This window comes from Hippopotamus amphibius, chromosome 16 (genome assembly GCF_030028045.1).
Source record: "Hippopotamus amphibius kiboko isolate mHipAmp2 chromosome 16, mHipAmp2.hap2, whole genome shotgun sequence".
Classification (NCBI taxonomy): Eukaryota; Metazoa; Chordata; class Mammalia; order Artiodactyla; family Hippopotamidae; genus Hippopotamus; species Hippopotamus amphibius.
The window spans coordinates 1,628,843-1,649,350 of record NC_080201.1 but is presented as its reverse complement, the minus strand read 5'-3'; the positions used below and the strand labels follow the sequence as shown (position 1 = coordinate 1,649,350).

General features: G+C 52.9%; 1 protein-coding gene across 5 annotated transcripts in view; it reads left to right on the top strand.

The window, feature by feature from the left end:
• Positions 1-8,695: 8,695 nt before the first annotated feature.
• BANP (BTG3 associated nuclear protein) overlaps positions 8,696-20,508 on the top strand; it is a 91,412-nt gene continuing 79,599 nt past the window's right edge. For all 5 annotated transcript variants that reach the window (XM_057711798.1, XM_057711795.1, XM_057711794.1 and 2 more), the window contains exon 1: positions 8,696-8,774. The gene's annotated coding sequence lies outside the window, so the exon portion shown is untranslated. The remainder of the gene's footprint in view (positions 8,775-20,508) is intronic.

Below are 20,508 nucleotides of genomic sequence, written 5' to 3'. Positions count from 1 at the left end.
CAAGGGCCCTCGCTGTGGCCAGCCCCTCGGGTCACTGTGCTTTGACCTGGTAAACAGCGGAGTGAAGGTGCCAGGGAGTGGGGGGAACTTGTGGAGAGCCTGCTGCCAGACCAGGGAGCAGACAGGAGCAAACAGACCAGGGCAAAGTCCCTGATTTTGGGTGGGACCCTGGCCCAGGGCTGCAAGGCCCTCCAGCCTCCGGTCACTTGAGACCAGGCACAGAGCCGTGCTGAATGTGCCTACAAGGGAGCAGGTGACCCCTCTGACCAGGGCTGTTGTGGTGCTTGGGCTTCTCAGTGCAGTGGCTTCTCTTGTTGCGGAGCACGGGCTGTAGGGGTGCGGGCTTCAGTAGTTGTGGTGCACGGGCTCAGTTGCTCTGCCTGTGGGATCTTCCCAGACCAGGGATCGAACCCGTGTCCCCTGCATTGGCAGCCGGATCCTAATCACTGTGCCACCAGGGAAGTCCCCAGCTAAAAGCTCTAACAGAACAGAGACTGGTTTCCCCTGGACAAGCAGACAGTCTGCCTTTGGACCCTGTACCACTCCCCTGGGTCTCCACTCACTGGCCCACCCCATCAGATTTGGGATTTGCTAGACCTCCCCAGTTACATCCTTCAAAGGGCAGGAAGAAAAGACTGGACTTCCTGTTTTTATTTCCTCTCTCACTTTTTATAATTTCTATTTTTCATATGTTTCATAGAGCACATAGTATATAGCATTCAATACACGCATCTAATTCATACATAAATACACAGGCTCGCAGGCGCAGACTCAAAACCTTTTTGACGAAACGAGTGTGTAATCAAAAAGCTCTGGAACCAACTTTCTGTAAGACCCCTCAAATTTCTCGGCATTTCTCTTTTCAAATAGTGCCTTACTCCTTTTATTTTTCTTCTATTTTTCTTTTTTTTTTTTCGGTTGCACGTGGGATCTTAGTTCCCTGACCAGGTATCTATGGAATCCACGCCCCCTGCAGTGGGAGTTCAGAGACTTACCATTGGACCACCAGGGAAGTCCAGTGTTTCATTCTTTTTTTTTTAAATTAATTAATTTTATTGGCTGCGTTGGGTCTTTTTTGCCGTGCGCGGGCTTTCTTTAGTTGCGGTAAGTGGGGGCTACTCTTCATTGTGGTGTGCAGGCTCCTCATTGCCATGGCTTCTCTTGTTGTGGAGCATGGGCTCTAGGCGCGTGGGCTTCAATAGTTGCAGCACACGGGCTCAATAGTTGTGGCTCACGGGCTCTAAAGCGCAGGCTCAATAGTTGTGGTGCACGGGCTTAGTTGCTCCGTGGCATGTGGGATCTTCCTGGAACAGGGATCGAACCCGTGTCCCCTGCATTGGCAGGCGGATTCTTAACCACTGCACCACCTAGGAAGCCCCAGTGCTTTATTCTTATATGACAGAAATTAAAATTCATTTGTAAAGGCAACCAAGTACTCTCCAAAGTACTTTAAGATCCCAAAAGATATATATACTGTCTATAAAGAAATTCTAGAAAGAAAGAAAGAAAAAGGAAAGAAAAAGAAAAAAGGAAGGAAGGAAGGAAGACGGAAAGAAAGAGTAAAAACTCACATTGGGCAAAAATCTTGAAAACGCACAGAAGTTTCTACATGTTTTATTCACAGTGATTTCTTTTGCTTCTGTGCTGGATTGTATACGCAGTTTCCGGCACACACTTTTATTGATGTTATGCATCTGCTGTTTCCCGATGTGAAGAGCCCAAGGGGATGCTTTGCAGTGGAAACCTCGTGTTTACAGGGACGTCAAACCAGCAGTGCTGGGCAGATGGCCATCACCTGCCTGGCTTCAGGCAGGTGCACTGAGTCCTGAGACAAATGAAAAGCTGGGAGCCCAAGGGAGATGGTTCCTCCCCCTGCCCTGAGACCACTCAGCCTCTCCTTCCGGAAAGTGTGACTCAACGGCTGCTGGGAGAACAGAGCCACTGCTCCACTGCACGGACACCAGTGTCCACATCCCAGCTCACGCTCGGCGGCTCCTCCGGGTCTCACGAGAGCCCAGGGAGACTCGTGTTGGGGCAAATGCTGTGATGTTGGCCTTGAGCCTGGCCCCTCTTGTTTGGTTACGGCACCTGAGTTTTCCCTGGAACGCTCCCTCTCCCCCACCAGCGGACCCCTCCCCACTCCCACATGTGTCTCGGGCTTGACCAATAAGAGGGAAAGTGGTTCACAAGTAACCCCAGCGGACCAGTAAGTGTTAGCCCTGGGAATTGCTGAGATTATGGGGAGAGAAGCAGGGTCTGTCCCTGGGGATTATGCAACTGCTCACATATGCACTGTCTGCATTTGCTGGGAACCCTTTTTGAGATCTTGCCCAAGAATGGAGAGAAAATCGAGCCCAGAGATGGGAAGGGTGGGAGGGAGAGAGAGAGACAGACAGAGACACACGCAGAGAAAATGACATTGCTTCAGCGGAGCGATTCCTATTCCTATATCCCGAAGTCCACTTCCAAACTTTTCAGATAGGTGAATCAGTAAGTTCCTTTTATTAAGCTGATTTAATTTTTTTTCTCTCAATTCCTACCTGAGTCTCCATCTTACAGAAGATGTAACCAAAGCTGAGACTGGTGACATGACTGTCAAAGTCCCCTCGCTAGGAAGTGGCAGAAGCGGCCCTCAAGTGTGTGGCCTTGAGCTCTTTATCACGTTGAGCCCCACCACAAGGCTGGTCTTTGTTTCCAAAGGGGTACACGTAAGGTGCACAATCAGTGCGTGTTGTATGACAGGCAGGGGGCCAGTCATCTGTTCCAGATTCTTACCTGGTGCAAGGAGATTTCTGGTTGGAATCAAAGGTGTTCACGGAAGCCTATGCCCCAGTGATCTACTGTTGCCCAGCTAACGACCCCAGAAGAGTGACTGAAAACAACACTGGTTTATCGACTTCGCACGTCTGCAGCCTGGGCCGGGCTCCAGGGGACAGCCCGTCTCTGCTCTGGGAGGCGTCCGCCAGGAGGCTCACCTGGGGCTGCAGGACCCACTCCCAAGATGGCCCACCCACATGGCTGGCGGCGGGTGCTGTCCGTCTCCCTCCACGTGGGCCTCTCTGAATCAGCAAGTCAGCATCTGCGCACCCACAACCAGGAGGAGTGTCATTCAGGAGGTCAAGCTTGTTCTCCAATAAGTTAAACCTACAGTTGGACCCAGTGTGACTGGGTGATTCCAGTCCTAGGTGTACACCCAAGAGAAAGGAAAACAGACAACTACACGGATGTACACAGATGTTCACAGCAGCCGAATCCATAACAACCAGAGACAAAAATAACCCAAACGGCCATCCTCCAGTGAATGGAGAAACAAAAGTGGCATACTACAAAATGCAATTATTTAGCTACAAAGAGGAATGAAGCTACAGTAATCAAAACAGTGTAGTACTGGCAAAAGAAAAGACACATCAGTCACTGGGACAGAATGGTGAGACCAGAACTAGGTCCGCATAAATGTAGTCAATTGATCTCTAACGATGGAGCAAAACAAAGATGTTCTTTTCAACAAATGGTGCTGGAACAACTGGACATCCACCCATACACAATAAAGTCTGGCCGGACACAGACCCCACAGCCTTCACAAGAGGTCACTCAAAGTGGACCACAGACCTAAGTGCAAATTCGGAACTATAAAATTCCTAGAAGAGAGCGCAGGAGGAAACCTAGATGACCTTGGGCTTGGCAATCAGAGACATAATCCATGAAAGAAATCATCGATAAGCTGCACCTCTGCTCTGTGGGAGACACTGTCAAGAAAAGAAGACAAGTCATAGAAGGAAAAAATATTTGCAAAGGAACCCTTAAACTCAGCACTGAGAAAACAAACAACATGATCAAAAAATGGGCCAAAGACCTGAACAGACCTCTCACCAAAGAAGATAGACAGGGCTTCCTAGGTGGCGCAGTGGTTAAGAATCCACCTGCCAATGCAGAGGTCACGGGTTCGATCCCAGCTCCAGGAAGATCCCACATGCCGCGGAGCAACTAAGCCCGTGTGCCAAAAGGAAAAAAAAAAAAAGAAGATAGACAGATGGCAAATAAGCATCTCAAAAGGTGCTCCACATCCTATGTCAGCAGGGAAATGCAAATGAAAACGAGAGACACCTATTAGAATGGCCCAGATCCAGAAATTGACACCACCAAACGCTGGCAAGGGTGTGAGGAAACAGGAACCCTCATTCACTGCCGGTCAGGATGCAAAACGGTGCAGCCACTTTGGAAGATGGTTTGGCGGTTTCTTACAAGACGAGCCATCTTCTTACATAATCTACCAAGTGCGTCACTTGGTATTTACTGGAAGGAGCTGAAAACTTAGTCCACACACAAACCTGCACATGGACGTCTACAGCAGCTTTGTTCGTAACTGCTAAAAGATGCCCTTCAGTAGGTGAAGGCACGAATAAGCGGCACGTCCAGGCGGTGCAACACCACGGAGTGTTAACAAGACGTGAGCTGTCCAGCCGTGAAGACAGGGAGGAAACCTAAACACAAGCTACTACGTGAGGCCGCCCATCTGGAAAGGCCACAGACGGGTTCTAGCCGCATGACGCTGTGAAAGAGGCAGGGCTACGGGGACAGTGGGCAGATCAGGGGTGGCGGGGGGCGGGGGGCAGGGAGGGCTGAGCAGGCAGAGCGCAGGGCTTTCGGGGCCGGGACACGACTCCGCGTGAGGCTCGTCCGAATCCTCAGGGTGTTCAACACCAGGAGTGAGTTCTCACGCAGACCTTGGACTCCAGGTGCTGATGGTGTGTCAGGGCAGGGTCATCGACTGTGACAAGCGCACCCCTCGGGCTTGGGAGGGGCTGTTGATGGAGGGGTGAGCTGGGGAGGGGCCAGAGGGTATGTGGGAAACGTACGCTTTTTTGCTCAATTTTGCTGTGAACTGAAAACTTCTCTAAAAAATAAAGTTTAGTAATTTAAAAAGAAAAAGAGTGAAGTGCTGACACGCCGCAACATGGATGAACCTTGAAAACATGATGCTGAGTGGAAGAAGCCTGTCACAAAACGCCACACATCATGAAGCCACGCACACGAAACGTCCAGAGCAGGCACCGATGCAGACGGACGTTGCCAGCGGCTGGGGGGAGGGGGAGCAAGGGAGGGGAGTGACGGGTAAAGGGCGACGAAAAAGTTCGGAACACGTTGGTGTTGGTTGCACAACACCATCAGTGCACTTGGTGCCGCTGAATCGTACACCTAGAACAGTTAATGGTTAATTTTACGTGAAGTGAATTTTTACAGATGTTACTTCCTTAAATTGCTCGATGGCCCAGAACACGTGGCAGTGGCCTGTCCGAGACTGGGTGGAATCCCCGCCAGTGGGGGTGGGGCTGGCAGGGATGCAGGGGCCTGCTCCTTCCCACTCTCCCCGGATCGTCCTCTGAGGTCTGTCCCCACAACTCCAGTTCACCCCCAAACTCGGTCTCTTCCAGGTGTCTGGGGTGGAGGAGGAACTACACAAGAGGCCCCCTGGGTGGACCAGGTACAAAGAGGTGCTGTTCAGGGCGGGCTCAGCCACCGGCACACCTGTCCATCCAGTCTCACATCTGCAGGCCCAGGCTGCACCCAGAGGCCCCCCTCCCTCACTCCTGCCCAAGGATCGGATTCCTGCTTGTGTCCTGTTGACGTCACCCCATGCAATTTCCTGACTCCGTCCCCGCTGCCTCTCCATCTCCACGGTGACCACCATAGTTCAGGCCGCCATCGTCTCTTGCCTGGACCCCTGCCACAGTCTCAACTGCCTCCCCAAGTCCACTTAGGGCCCCTCCTCCCCACACTCAACTCATTTTCTACATCTCTAGGCAGAGTGAGTTCTGAAAATGCAAATCTCATCATATCCACCGTTGCCCCAAGTCTTGTAAAGGCTTCCTGTTATTTTCGGATGGAAACAAAACTTGTCCCCCGGGGAACAAGGGCCCGCCTTTCCCACCACAGCCCACAGCCTTCCTCCTCAAAGCTCTAGCACTGTCATGGCTGTGTGACCCCAGGTGTGTTAATTAACCTCTCTGAAATTCACATTCTTCACAATGAAAAGGGATTATAACAACACGTGCCTGGCCAAGGCGAGCTAACTCAATACTCAGTAATGTGATTATCTCAGACCCTCTACTGAAACCCTTTACAAGGCTTCAGTGAATCCTCCCAATATCCCCATGAGCTGTGAGTTTGAAACACCAGTTCCCAGGGGAGGCGGCTGAGTTGCCACCGGAAAGCTTGGACTCCGAGACTCGGTCGGGCCTGCTCTCACAGCCCTGCTCTACGGAGTCATACTCTGTTTTCCAGGCTCTTCCTGGGAAACTGAGGGCTTCACAAATAACTCACTTTTCTCCATGCTGGGTACATCTTCAGGAAGAGGACCCTTCTAAGGGTTCTAGGGTGTGCCTAAAGTGGGACCTTCACGGTTTCGAAGAAGGGGCCTCTGAGATCTTTGCAAATGCCTGGTGCACACACATCCACGTGGTCCCCCACCTCTGGTGCCGTCCAGGCCAGGGTGTACCTGCCTCTCTTTCTATAAAGCCTCCAGCGACGTGACTTCAGCCTAGTTAACTGCAGGAACTTGGACATGATTCTTGCAAGGACTGATGGCAGGGAGAAGGGTCCCCTGTGGTAGAGAAGTGAACGTTCATTGGTAGGCCGCTTCTTCGCGCATTTCTGGCTATTTCATGTTTTGAAAGCCACTGTTAATCAGCTAGATGTCAATACTGAGCACCTTTGTCTGTTTGAGCTTCCTGGGCAGCAAAGTGAAATAAATTAATACATAAAACTGAAACATCAAAAACAGAACAGAGAAGTCACGTCCTCCAGCCTAAGCACAATTATCATTTTGATCAGCTTAAAAATGACTTAGAATGATGTAGCAGCGGCCTGGAAAGGAAGGAGCTGGCAAACCCGCGCCCGAAAGGGAGCTGCCGGTGACTTGGTGATGTGTTGAAATCGTGTGAAAAATATCATCTTACAGTCACCTGCTTTCTGGACAGATTTTCATCCTTGTCAAGAATTTTATTCATTTGTTCAAACTGGTTGTGATTGAGGCAGAGGTGGGGCTAGGAAAGCACGGTTCCCTAGGGATTTTTTTTTTTTTATTAATTAATTTGTTGGCTGTCTTGGGTTTTCGTCGCTGCACGTGGGCGTTCTTAGTTGCTGTGAGTGGGGCCTCCTCTTCACTGTGGTGCACGGGTGCGGCAGCTTCTCTTGTTGTGGAGCACGGGCTCTAGGCGCTCGGGCTTCAGTAGTTGCGGCAAGTGGGCAGTAATTGTGGCGCACCGGATTAGTTGCTCCCTGGCACGTGGGAGCTTCCTGGAGCAGGGATCGAACCCGTGTCCCCTGCACTGGCAGGCGGATTCGCAACCGCTGCGCCACCAGGGAAGTCCACGGTGGCTTCTCTTGTGGAGGAGCACCGCCTCTAGTGGGCTTCAGTACTTGCTGCAGGCGGGCTCAGTAGTTGTGGCTCGGGGGCTTAGCTGCTCTGCGACAGGTGGGCTCCTCGCGGATCAGGGCTCGCACCCGTGTCCCCTGCACTGGCAGGCGGGTTCTCAACCGCTGCGCCCCCAGGGAAGGAGTCTGGTGTGGGTCTCCGAACCCTTTTCCCCACCGCCAGCGCAGTCTGGACTCCGGAACCGAGCGCCTGGGGCTGCAGACCCTGCCTTGGGGTCTCTCCTGGCGCGGAAGCTCTCAGAGCGCGGCTCCCAGTCCCCCCACCCGAGCCGGCCTCGCCCGAGCAGCGCCGAGCTCGCTCCAGCGCCAGGGGCGCCTTCCCGCAGGCGCTCCGGGGGCGGCGCGGGGCCGGGGTCACTGCCGGCGGCCCCCGGAGACGCGGGCGGGGAGCTCCGGCAGAGCGCCCTCTCCTCCGGACCGCAGCAGCCCCGCCGCGCCGCGCTCGCGGGGCCCTCGTGAGCAGCGCGGAGGGCGGGGCGCGAGAGGGAGCGCCGGCGTCGCCGGGAGCCGTCGGGTCTGCACGCTCTCCTCCTGCGGGCGCCGCCACGCGCGGGCGCGCCGGCCACGGCCACGGCCACGGCCACGGCCGCTCCACGCCTGCGCTCACACGCAGCGGGCTCTGTGCCGCACGCCACACACAGCTGACGTCAGTGACACATGAAACATGTAGCGCATCACTGATGCATCTTCCCCCAGGAGCGTGCCCTGGAGACCCCCCGCGGGACCCCCGCTCCCCGGGATGACCCCGCCGCCGCCCGAGGCGCCCGAACTACAGGTCCCAGCATCCCATGCGCGGGCGCAGTCCGGTGGCCGGAGGGCGGAGGGACCACAAGTACCGGCAGGCTTGGCGCCGCCGCAGGAACCACGAGTCCCAGGATGCACGGCTCGAGGCTCGCGCAGGGCCTTCCGGGACATGTAGTCGTCGGGGAGCTAATGCCTATTCATTAGGCCTCGAAGAAAATGCAGATCCGCACCCCCACCCCCAGCGGTCCATCGACGCGACTTCTCAGGGGCCAGCGAGGAGCCCGAGCGCGCGACGGGGTAGAAAGAAGCCTGGGGGCCCAAACAGTGGCGCGGGAGCGGGACACGCGCGCGGGCCTGGCGGTCGCCGGCGCCGACCTAGCGCGCGCCGGAGGCCCGGCGCCGCAGGCCCCGCCCCCGCGCCCCGCCCGGCTCCCCGCCCGGCGCCCCCGCCCGGGGAGCCTGCGCAGACGGCGCAGGGCGGAGGGACGCGGGGAGGGACTCGAGGCGCCTGCGCAGAGCGACGGCTTCTCTCGCGAGGACGGGCGCCATTATCGCAGCTCCTCGACAAACACCACGAGAATTCCGCAGCCCACACGGTAATTGCAGCTCCCGCAGCCGGTCGCGTCTCCACCTCCCCCTTCCCGCGGGGCGAGAGCGAGAGCGAGATCTCCCCTCCTCCCTCCTCCCTGCGCCCTCCTCCGGCCGCCGCGCCCGCGCCGCCGCCCCCGCCCCCCCGACGCGGGGCCCGGCCTCAACCGCCCGCCGCCCTGGGCGCCCCCGCCGCGGCCCCGTCAGCCGCCAGCCCGCCGCCCCTCAGCGCCCCCGCGCCCGGCTCCGGCCGCCCCTCCCCGCCGCCGCCGCGGGCCTCCCTTCCGGGACCGGGTCCGCGAGCGCGGCGTCCGGCCGCGGGGCGGGCGCTCCGGCCGGGAGGCCCCGGGCGGGCCGGCGGCGGGGCGGCCTCTCGGGCCTGGGAGGCCGCAGGCTGCGCGGCGGAAGTGCGGGGGGCGGGCGGCCCCGCTGCCCGGGGCTCGGGCCGCCCGCGGACTCGGCCCCGCTTCCCCCCTGTCGGCGGCGGAAGAGGGCCGGGCGCCGGGCGCGTCCGCCGGGAGCTCGGGGCGGGAGGCGGTGGTCCCCGGCCCCGCTTCTCGGCTCTGCCCAGGGGCCGCGGGGTCTTTTGCCGGCGTCTCGGGGAAGCGCTCCGAGCGACACGCCGGCGTCGTGTGGGTCTCGTGCGTGCTCGATTCCCCAGGATAGGCGGGCCTGGCTCCTCCTCGCGCACCTCGCCTCTCCTGTCGGCGCTGGGCCGGCGGGACTTCGGAGCCGGGGCATGCACGTCTCCTCTCGGACAGCTGTCTGTGTTGTTTCTGCTGTTGGTGACGGCTTCTCATTTTCTCTGCGCTTTCTGCTCCCGCTGACTCTTTACCTCGTTTTCCGTCCTCCGGGATGGCGCTGAATCGACCCCACCGTCGCCCTCCCCAGCCCTCCCTCCTGTTTCTGACCTGGGTTGATGACAGGCTTTAGACCAGCCCAGGTATCCTGCTGTTTTCTTTTACTGTACATCTGAGTGTGTTCAGCTCTCGCGTTTTAATCTTGGCTTTATTTCAGTGCAACGCTCCTGCCAGGTAGTCTTATTCCTTTCGGAATAAGGATCTTGAGGATCCTCTGTGGCGCTAAGACATTTCTAGAAGGCTACAAATAGGTCTAGTCCCGCTCTGAATGCTCTTTGACTCTGGGGACTTGTCCTTCAGCTCTGGAATTTGAAACTCTTGTATCATGTGAGGATTGCTCCCTTCTGCCTTTACTCTTCTGTTTTAGCAGTTCCTGCTAGTTTGATGATGGACATTTTGGATTAACCCTCTGAATCTCCTGTCTTTATCCTCTTCTTGGGTCGTTTTATTCTTGTTTCTGGGATAGGGCTTCCATTTATCCTCCAATCCTATTTAACATGTTTTATTTCCACAGAGTTTTAATTTCTAAGGGCTTATTTGTTCTGTTCTGTTTTCATAGTAATGCATTGTTTGATGAGTCCATTATTTCGTTGACTTTGAGGATCCTGTTAAGGATTTTCTCAGTTCTCCTTTGTTCTCTGATTTCTTGTTTCCTCTAGTGTCACCATTGTTTTCTTCTTTCTAAAAAGGTTGCCTTTTTGCTTTGTATGCAAGTACTCTTCAAATACTGGTAATTATTGTCTAAGGCAAGAGGAAGCAGGCAGAGAGAACTCTTGAGTCTATGGGGCTAATTTTTTGTGTGTGGGGGGTGGAGCCTGCATTCTCGCGGCTTGCAGGATCATAGTTCCCGGACCAGGGATTGAACCCTGGGCCTACGGTTGTGAAGGCGCAGAGTCCTAACCACTGGAGGGCCAGGGGATTCCCCTGTGGGGCTGATTTTGAAAATGTGCAAGTTTCCCTTCAGGTGTTTGAGAACTTTTTATTGTGTTAGGACCTCAGGTGCCAGAAGGCAGATTTTCTCTGGGCCTTTCAGCCTAAGGAGGACCGCTTTGACTGGGGGCTGCTCCATTTAGTCGAGTGAGGGCCGTCGTGCAGCTCTTGTGTACAGGGACCTGACATCTGTGTGCAGGCACAGCCCTCACCCTCTGCTGAGGGTCCTGGGTTTGGCGTCCCGGCCTTCCACAGGCTTAGAGCCCTCCTTTGGTTGTATCTGCTCCTGTGTGCTCCAGATTGCTCTTTCCTTTTCCCCCATTAAATCCTTTTGGTCTGCCAGAAATATGCAGACTCTCTTGCCTGTTGTCTTATGTTTTTTCTTGTGGGTTTACTGTACGATATTAGAAGTAATTTTGATGGGTTAAGCAGAGCTCACCTGTGTGGCCAGTTGCTCTCTGTGAGTAGGTGTTCCAGAGGCTGTTCTCATCACTCTGCTCTCCTGCCTCCCACTGGCCTTGGTGATGGTTGCCCACCGGCAGTGGGATGGGTGGCCAGACCACGGTCCCCGTGGCCGCCTCCGCCTTGCAGTTGTGGGTGGATGGTGTGCGTTCCTGCTGGAGGTTCTCCTGGCTCCACAGCCTTGGAGGGGTGCCAGGCTCAGCTGGGGAAGGCCAACTGTAGACAGTGTTAGAGCAGAGATTGTGATTTTAGACTCTGCAGGGGCCTTCTCTCTGTCATTGGGCCAGAGTTTAAGGATTGCCTCTAGGTAAGCAGAGAGTGCAGTGCTGAAATGTAATCTTGATGCATTTTAGTTGATTGTCTTTTGAAAGTTGTGAGTAGTGAAATACCTCAGCTGTGTTTGCCGGGGTCTTGCTAGTGGAGTGGTCCTCAGGCCGGGGCATTGCTGTCCCTGGGCTTTTGAGAGAAATGCAGACTCTCAGGCCCTGTCCAGACCTGTGGAATCAGAATCTGCAGCTTTGTAAACTTCTGCTTTTGAAGGAGCTTTAGACTTACAGAGAAGTTGCAAAAATAATAGTTCAGAGAACTTCCCTGTGTTTTTCACCCACTTCCTTTAAGCTGACATATTGTCAGATACCCTTATAAAAGTCAGAAAGTTCACATCGTTACTATTATTAAGTGAGCTGCAGACCTTGTTGAACTTCATCAGTTTTCCACTAATGTCCTTTTTCTGTTTCAGGATCTAATCCGGGATCCCACTCTTCATTTAGTTGTCATATCTCCTTAAGTCTCTTCCAATCTGTGATACTTACACAGCCCCAAAGTGTCTCTCCCAAGATGTTTATAAATTACAAAAGAAAAATAGTAACTTCACAGTGGAAAAAACCTGGCAGATAACCATCTTAATATCACCAGTAATAAGACATGATGTCATGTTCCCTGACATGCATCGAGACAGAAATGTACACCCAGAGTCTAACCATGAGAAAACCCACATTGCTGCACATGTGCTGGAGTCTTGCCTAGTGCGTCTCAGAAGTGCCCCAGGTGTTGAAAGATAGGGAAAGATTCAGAATTTGCATTTTAAAAGACTGCCTGGCGTAGCATATGCACTTTGCTGAAGAAATACTTCCTGTGCTAGATGGTCAACAAGGAGATAGGAGAGAAAGAACTGCAAGCCTTGATTGGTGGATTGGTAAATGGGTATAGGTGAGTCTTTGTAGATGGCTTATGGATAACACCTGTTACAGCTTACCAGCCTTAGAATTTTCCTCAGGACCTTCATCTACACTATAAATTCTGAAAACTTGAGCTGTACTGTTAAATATATACATTATACAACAATGCCAGACTAAAATGTCCATGTAACTTTACCACTTTAGCTACTTAAATCTGGAAAAAAATAAGCATTTTCTCATTTTGAAGAAAAGACTTCTGGGGGAAAATATGTATTAAAGTTCGTAATGAGAATGTCTCAGAAAAAGCTGTAAAAATCCTCCATTTACAAGAGGGAAATAAAAATCATTATCGTGTTCTCTGACTTCACATATTTCATCGTCCTAAAAACAAAATCGCATAATGAATTGTTCCCTAAAAGTGCCCTGAAGCATTCTGAAATGCTCATTTTTGGCGGGATGGGGTGGGACATGGAGTTCTAAGAAATTGGAGAGCCACTGGTGGGGTGGGTCACATGGTTGCAATTTTCTCTTAAAAAGTTACACTCATTTTCTCATTCACAGACAGTTTCTGGAGCTCATTTAACTCCTCACATAAGAAGAGAATCCTAACATCATCCGTGCCTTTCAGAGTAGTTTTAAAAATACTTAACGCTTAGGTTTCTCACTTTTGTGTAGGTTGTGAAACCAGTTAAAAATTAGAGCCTTAGCTAATCATCTCATTTTATGCCTTCTGCCTTGCCTTTGTCCACCATCCAGGGCTGTGCTGGGCGTGTCCCCTGGGAAGAGAGGGGACTCCAGTTCTAGGAGACAGGGAGCAGGGGGAACACTCTTGACCCCTCCTCACCCCCTCCAGTGCATCCCCCATCATAATGCTCTAGAGTAAGTCTAAGAGGAAGCTGACCTTGGGATGACCACGCAGAGCCTGCCATTGCTTGAAACCTGTGGGATGTTCTTGAATTAAAATGTGATGAAAACTTTAACTTCCTAAGCCACTGGCCGAGAGTACACCCGAAGCATTGTGGAGTCATGTGAAAGTGATTCCTATTGTGAATGAAATTCTCTGCATCTTCCATATCTACCCACAGTCAGGATTAAATGTTTTGGACCGTCTGCCTCCGTGGTGGGGTGGACAGTGAGATTTGCTTTGTGTTTGTAAGGACCCTCATGCTGGGGAGGCGGGTGGTGGTGGTGATGATGGGTGACCCATAAGGTCCAATTGCTGACAGCGCATGCATGATAGAAGAATGAACTCCACCAGAAAAGGCCGGGGAAGGCGAGATGAGAACAGGTGTTATCACATCACTAGAAAGGTGCAGAGGTGGGATGGAGTGTCTGTGGAAGTCGACTACCCTTTCCTTGCCCTGGTTGTTACATGTTAGCATTCAGAGTAGCTGAGTGCAGGTGATGCTCTGAGAGGACATGAGCTGGCAGGAAGGGCCCGGGTAGGGTGGGGCGGGAGCAGTGGTGTCCGGGTGTGGGGACTGTGCTGAGCGGCTTCGGGAAGAGCCCTGTACAGACAAACCTTTTGTAATAAAGATTTACTTTCTGTGATGCAAAGAATGCTGCTTCTGGTCTCTAGTGATTTTTCCTTTTTCTTTAAGGTGGAAAGTCATCAAATAACTTGAAGCAAAGTTAAACCTTTCTAAAGTAGCAATGGGTTTGAATAAAGCTGGCAGTGAAAACTTGGTGCATGTGCTGCTGGCATTTCCTTGTTGGTGTGAACTGTGTGTCCCTTGAGTGTGGCAAGAGCCCCGGGCCCCTTAATCTTAGGAGATGGACCAGGGGAGAACTCAGGCTGCGGTTCCCACAGTCGCCACCAAGTGCAGCCCTGCGGTCGCCTTGGGAGGTGGGTGGCAGGATGGGACCTGTCTTCCTGTGACTCCGGTGGGCTGGAGCCAGGGGTGGGCCTCAGGAGCAGTGCTGCATTAAGCTTGCCCTTTCTGCTGGGAGCTTCCCTTGGAGACCAAGGAATTCAGGCCCCCCCATGATTTTAACTGAATCTGACAAAGGATGCAGGGCGACCTGTTCACCCGCCAAGAGTCGCTGCAGCTGTCAGTGGGCAAACACAGTTTGCAGCTAATTGGCCTTCTTGTTTTGAAGTTAAACATTTTATGGGTTTTTAGGATTTGCGGGATTCAACTAATTTCACATTTTTTGCGAAGTGAGGGGTTCAATATTTACCACGTTATTTTAAATTTGCATAACTTTAATTTGAATAATTTGATTTGTATAAAATGCAGTCCTACTCTGTGAGGAGAAGGGAAGCTGAAGGAGTGCAGTAAGATGAAAGCAAACGTGTACGGCCCAGGGCTCCCTCCGGGCATGGCTGTTATTAAAACACGCAGTGTGACTTGCTTCACGAATTCTCCGGGCATGGTTCCAGAGCTCAGGAAGCCTGCTTTGCCTCTTGGGAATGTCTGTGGACCCACTGTCATCTGCAGAAATCGCTCCTTCCAGCCAACGGGAGGTGGAGCAGGCACGGCCAGCCCAGGCTGCAGCACCTGTCAGGAGGCCACAAGCACTGGTCTTCAGTGAAAGTCCCTGTTTCTTTATCCCCCATCTCAGTGTCCAGGCAGTTTCAGGAGTCTAGGGATGCCACTGATGTGGTTAAGCTCTTGGCTCTAGGGCAGAACTCAACAAACTTTCTGTAAAAGGCTTGATGAGTGAACATTTTTGGCTTTGGGGTCTATCCCAACCAGTCAGCTCTGCCCTTGGAGAAGCCAGAGTAGATGTGTCTGTTTTCCAATAAAACGTATCTACAAAAACTGACTGCTGGCGGGACCTGCCCTTCAGACCGTGGCCCGTGACTCCAGACAAAGTGCTGATGCAAGTTGGGGAGAGAAGTGAAGGCGGGGAGCTCAGAGACAGTGAGCTGAGGGTGAGGAGTGCTCCCGCTGGGCCCTTTCCCACGGGCCACACCGCCTGGTGCAGCCGTGCACCTCACTGCTGACTTGGAGAGCCTGGGGAGAGCTGCGGGGTTTATTTTGGGAAAATCTACAGGGAGAGAGAAGTCAGAGGCGGCCTTGCTGAAGTATAATTGGCGTCAGCCAGGCACCTTCAGGTGCGAATGCAGCGGTCTGTCCTCACTGCTCTTCTTTGGAGGAAAAGCCTCAACATCTCTTCATAGGAATTGGGGTTTGGGTCTTTTCAGGCTTTGAAATTGCAAGTATAGTACAAAGAATTATGGTGTAGTCTTCTCCCAGAGCCTCAGATGCTAATATTTCATATTTGCTTTATCCTTTCTCTTCTCTGCAGCTCTGTGTTTGTGTGTGTGTGTGTATTTTTTTCTTTTTTTTTCCTGAGCAGTTTAAGCTGTGACATCTATTTAACCTTAAACACTTAAGTGGCTATTTCCTACAAACAAGGACGTTCTCTTACACAACCACAGTACAATTTTCAAAGTAAGGAATCATTGTTGCAGCTGTGTTATCTAAGCAGCAGATCTGGTTCAGATTTTACTAATCTCATTAATGTCCTTTTTTAGGAGAAGAAAAGGGGACTCCTTTATTAGCTTTGGGTATATTTTCCCCCAAGAATATTTGCCCTTACCGACATTATCGTAAATTAGGCACCATACTCCTTACAGACTACAACTTTAGTAACATCAAAAGTCTGCATGTTCACTGTTGACAGAAATCACTTTGAATACTCATCTCCTTCTGCCTTTCTGTTTGGGAGAGGGATGGGGAAGACTACCCGCAGAGGGGAGAGGCAGAATGCCTGGCTGTGTTGAAAGTCTGCCCAGACCATTGGTTGCATGTGTAGATGCGGCGGGGTTACGATGTGGTAGAGCTGTGGGTCAGAAGTGAATGTGACCTTACATGGTGTCATTTGCTAGATTTAGAAAACCTTAAGTTCTTTAAGGTCACTCTCCAGTAGACATAGTCCTCTTGGGCTGGGTACGGGTTATTTTCTAGGGACTCCTGCTGGTCAGCGCTGGACCCATTTATTTATCAAAGTACCGTTGACCCTTAAACAGTGTGGGTGTTGGGCGCGAGCCCTGCACGTGGTGGAAGATCTGAGTATGACCTGTAGCCCGCCCTCCGCATCCCTGCTGCTGCATCCTCGGACTCAACCGGCAGCAGCTCACACGGTACTGTAGTGTTTACTGTCGAAAAACTCTGCATGTAAGTGGACCTGTGCAGTTCAAGCCTGTGTTGTTCCGGGGTCAACTGTAGTCTAAATATTTGGGGTTATTGAATTAAAATTCGTCCACCCTGGAAGTCAGGTTGGTGTTGGACTAAGGTGAAAAAACCCCATTTCTGAAAGGCAGATAAATTAATGTTGTAAATCATGTTTCTTTAGTGAAAGTAAAATATATATGTGTATATTTTTTAGTGTAGCAAGTAGATTTTCTTGAAGTTTAGAAATAGGTTTCATTTGGAAACCACTCAGGGTGTAGCACCTGGCTCCTGCGTCGCTGCTGTCGCCGTGCAGCTTGTGTCTGGAGCACAAGTGGATGGCACATCTTGCTCTGGTCAATCAGTGCTCCCCACGCCGCACTCCAGCGCTTCAGACATCTCCACATCCAGGGGAGAAAATCCTCTCCAGACCAGGCATCTCGGAGCTCGGTGGATAGTAGGACCCTGGGCTGTGTGGGCCGGTGGTGAGGAGGGAGAGTGGGCCTGAACCCAGCACCCCCGTGTCCTGGCTGCTTGGCTTCGGGGCAGACTTTGTGGTGTCTCCCCCACGTGAAGGGCAGCCACAGGCCTGCCTCCTGGGTTGACGTGGGGCGCACCTCTGAGCATCTGTGAAGCCCTGGGCCCGGTGTGCCTGGTGCGTGGGCCTCCTGCAGAACTCGGCCTGTTTGCAGCCTGAAGTTGAGAGTCCTTGTCATGTTTCAGACAGGCTGTCTGGGGTTCTGGGGCAGTAGGAGGGAGGCACTCTGGTCTGATTAAGGCATTTGACTGTTTGTGTGGCTTTGAAAGGTTAAAGTATTTTTATAACTACGTGCTTTACGTGGACATTTGGATGGCGTGAACTTTTCATCGGTCTGAGGTCCGGCCCGGTGATTTCGGGGTTCCAAGTGCAGGGTCTAATCTCTTGGGTGTTGTTTTCCAGGACAGAGTTTTGGTGATGCGTCGAGTGAAATGGCGCCAAGGTGACGTGCCTCGTGCTGAGACTGTGAGCTTGGCTCCTTAGTCCCCAAGGCGCTGGGCCTGGGCTGCATCTGCCACCCCCGAGGCCTGCGAGGGCCATGCCTGGGTCAGCCAGCACCTGCAGCTCGACCTTGGCGGACTCCTTACACGTGTGTCCGTTTTCTGTTCTAGATTAGGTTCTTTCGCTCTCCTTGGTTACCGGCCCTGCATCTGAGGGGCTGTATGCCTGATATCAGCGTGGGTCAGAAACCTGTGGGGTGGTCCCTGCATCTCTCACCTGCGCTCGTCACTTGTTTTAGTGACTGCTCAGGCTAGGCGTTCGTCTTCTGTTTTACGTTGCCTGCTTAGGATTACAGCTTTCCTTAACATTTTGGCACATGGTAGCTAGTATTGTTTGGTTTCTGTGAAATTTCGAGGTGGAAGAAGGTTAGGACACTGGCATCCTTACCGCTGGACAGCTGACCACTGTCCTCCCCAAGCTTTGCCGTTCGTGGGGATAAATAGGAGGGCAGGTGAGTGAGAAAGGACTTCCGCTTCTGGAGGAGCTGAAGGATGGATGGACGCACAGCCCTGCTCCCACTCCCGGGGGAGGAAGAGGGAACCCGCATGATGGATGATGGATGACAGCGCAGAGTGAGTTACCCAGGGAGTGGCTCTGCTCCCCACCCGCTCTCAGGTCTCGTATTCCCTTAATAAATATTCATGGTGCTCGGCTCAGATGAAGGAACGGGCGGTCTCTGTGAAATGGGGAGGCGTCTGCACCCAGGGGGGTGAGGGTCCCGCGCCGTGATGCTTAGCTCGGTGTTCAAGACCCGTGAGCGGCAGCTGCCGTAGTGGCTGTTCCGCCCCCGCCAGGTCTTGTACCTTTCCATGCTTCATCAGTTTATACGGGGTGGATTTAATTGGTAGAAATTTGCATGTAGTCAGAATTTTGTCTATGATAAACTTATGTCCCAGAATCTTAAAAGTCTAGAACTGGATAGCAGCTTAGAGGTGGTTTAAATAGTACAATTTGCTGGTTAAAAGCTTGGGTGTGGTTGTAAAGCGTACCCTTGTTAGAAGCGCAGGGCCCCTGGATGACTCTGTTTCTGCCGTGAGGGATCCTACAGTGTGAACTGCACGGTGCTGCCCAGCAGCTGCCCTAGAGAGTCCTCAGGCTTAAGGCAGTCTCTTGTTCTCTCCAGGGCGGTGACTTTTCCCCTGCACTTCTCCGTGTCAGTTGTGGTCCGTTCTGTTACTGTGTAGCGTTGTGATTTTGGCAGATTATTTGTTATTCAGTGATATTTTATTGAGAATTTTAAATTCTATCCTTTGGTTTTAGACAGTTTGCAATGTTGAGTTTGAACTCTTACAATCTTAGGGCCAATATTTCTTATATGAGCGTATGTCAGTGGGAAAATGACTTTAAAAATGTAAAATTTCACCCTGAGTTCAGTATCTGGGTGTGATGTGTAATGGCTCTTGAAACATAACTTTCTTCTGTAGAGGTAAAATAATTGGTCTCTGTCATCTAATTCATCTTCACATCTCTGAATATTTTCCACTTTAACTGTAAAACACAGGCAAAAAATGAAGTGAAAATGTAGGGGAGAGCATCGCCTGTAGTCTCTAAAAGTTTCATGTTTTACTTTTTATTTTTTTTATGAGGAGATGATTAGAACCAAGATCTCTCCCATCCCTGTAGCTGGAGGATTGAAGGAGCTGCCAGGACAGTGACTAGTCCAGGAGGGTCTGTGCTTACGGGAGTGTGTGAATCTCAAGGTCGCTCATTTGTTCCCTCCCCCAGGACTTATGGGGGTTCCCACGTGCCCAGGAGGGCGCTTGTGGCCAGATGATCCAGCACACAGAGCAGGGGTCTTTACGTTGGAGTGAGACTGTTGGTCACTAGACCAGCGCGACCGCCCCCAGGCAGCCCGCCATGGTGCAGACAGCCGAGTGTGGCTGTGTTCCCACAGAACTTCATGTGTGAACACTGACATTTGAGTTTCAAGTAATCTGAGGACTTCAAGTAATTTCAATCAGGATGTACTGTTCTTCTTTTGATTTGGTTCTTGGGCTGTCCAGGTGGAGGGCTGGAATTGGCCACGGGGCCAACCCTTGGCCTCGAAGGCATCTGTTAAGTGAGTGAGGCAGGCAGGAGCCGGACTGGGCAAGGCCTGAGATATGGCGGTGAGGGCTCTGTGACGAAAGCCCTGGTGCAGGGACCAGCCTGCAGCTCACCTGGGGGCTGGGTGAAAGGGGATTGGCTCCCCGCCACACCGTGTGTGGCTTTGGGAGGGACGAAGGGACAGGTCCGTGGACTCCACCTTAGGGTGGGTTACGGAGAGATGACGCCTAATCGCCAGGGACTGGAGGCAGGGACTGGGAAGCCGGTTCCCGGGTTCATGGAAGATGCGGCGCCCGGTGGCCCAGACGTGCTGGGAGAGGAGGAGGAGAGGAGTCAGGTGGGAAGGAGCGGGCGGCAGAGACCCCGGGCCTGGTGGTGGTCGGATACTGGGGGGGTGACAGCAGAGAGAGGGAGAGGAAGAGTTGCAGGGCGCTTTCTCGGGGGCAGGGGGATTGGTGGGACCTCCTTGAGTGAGCGGTGCTCTTGGGAAAGAGTCAGTAGGGACGGGAGCAGAGTTCGCTTTGGAAGTGTGGGAGCGGGTCTCATTGTCAGATGGCCACGGTGTGGTTAGAAGTACTGGGCCAGGGAAAGCGCTGGTGAGCGGTCCCGGAAGCAGACGGAGATTTGGGGGCATGGGTGCCACTCCCCTTAAGGGGCCCCTGGGAGACGTGCTTCCCAGTTCTGGTTCCCGGAAGGGGCTTTGGGCACCACGGTGTGAGGCTCAGTCACGGCACCCCAGGAGGGCCCAGCCCTGGTGAAGGCTCGGGAGGAGGAGGACCCCAGGGCGCTCTGAGCGAGGAGGAGTGTCGAGCGGGGAGGCCGGGGGCGTTCACAGGGCTCTTGCCTGGTCCTGAGAACTGCCCAGTGCAATGGTGAGTTTGGAAACCAGTGTTTTCTTTGGGGTCCTGAAGGGCGTGGGAAGAGACAGTGCTTGCAGACGGGCGTGGGTGAGGTGTCCAGGACGTGCTCTAGGACTTGGGCTCGGGAGGGACGTGATGCCAGCTGGCGGGTGGCAGAGTGGATTGGAGGGGTTTATTATTTTTGTTTTTTCTAAGACAGTTATTTTGCAGTAGCCTGAGATTTGCAGGTACTTAGCGGAGACGGTA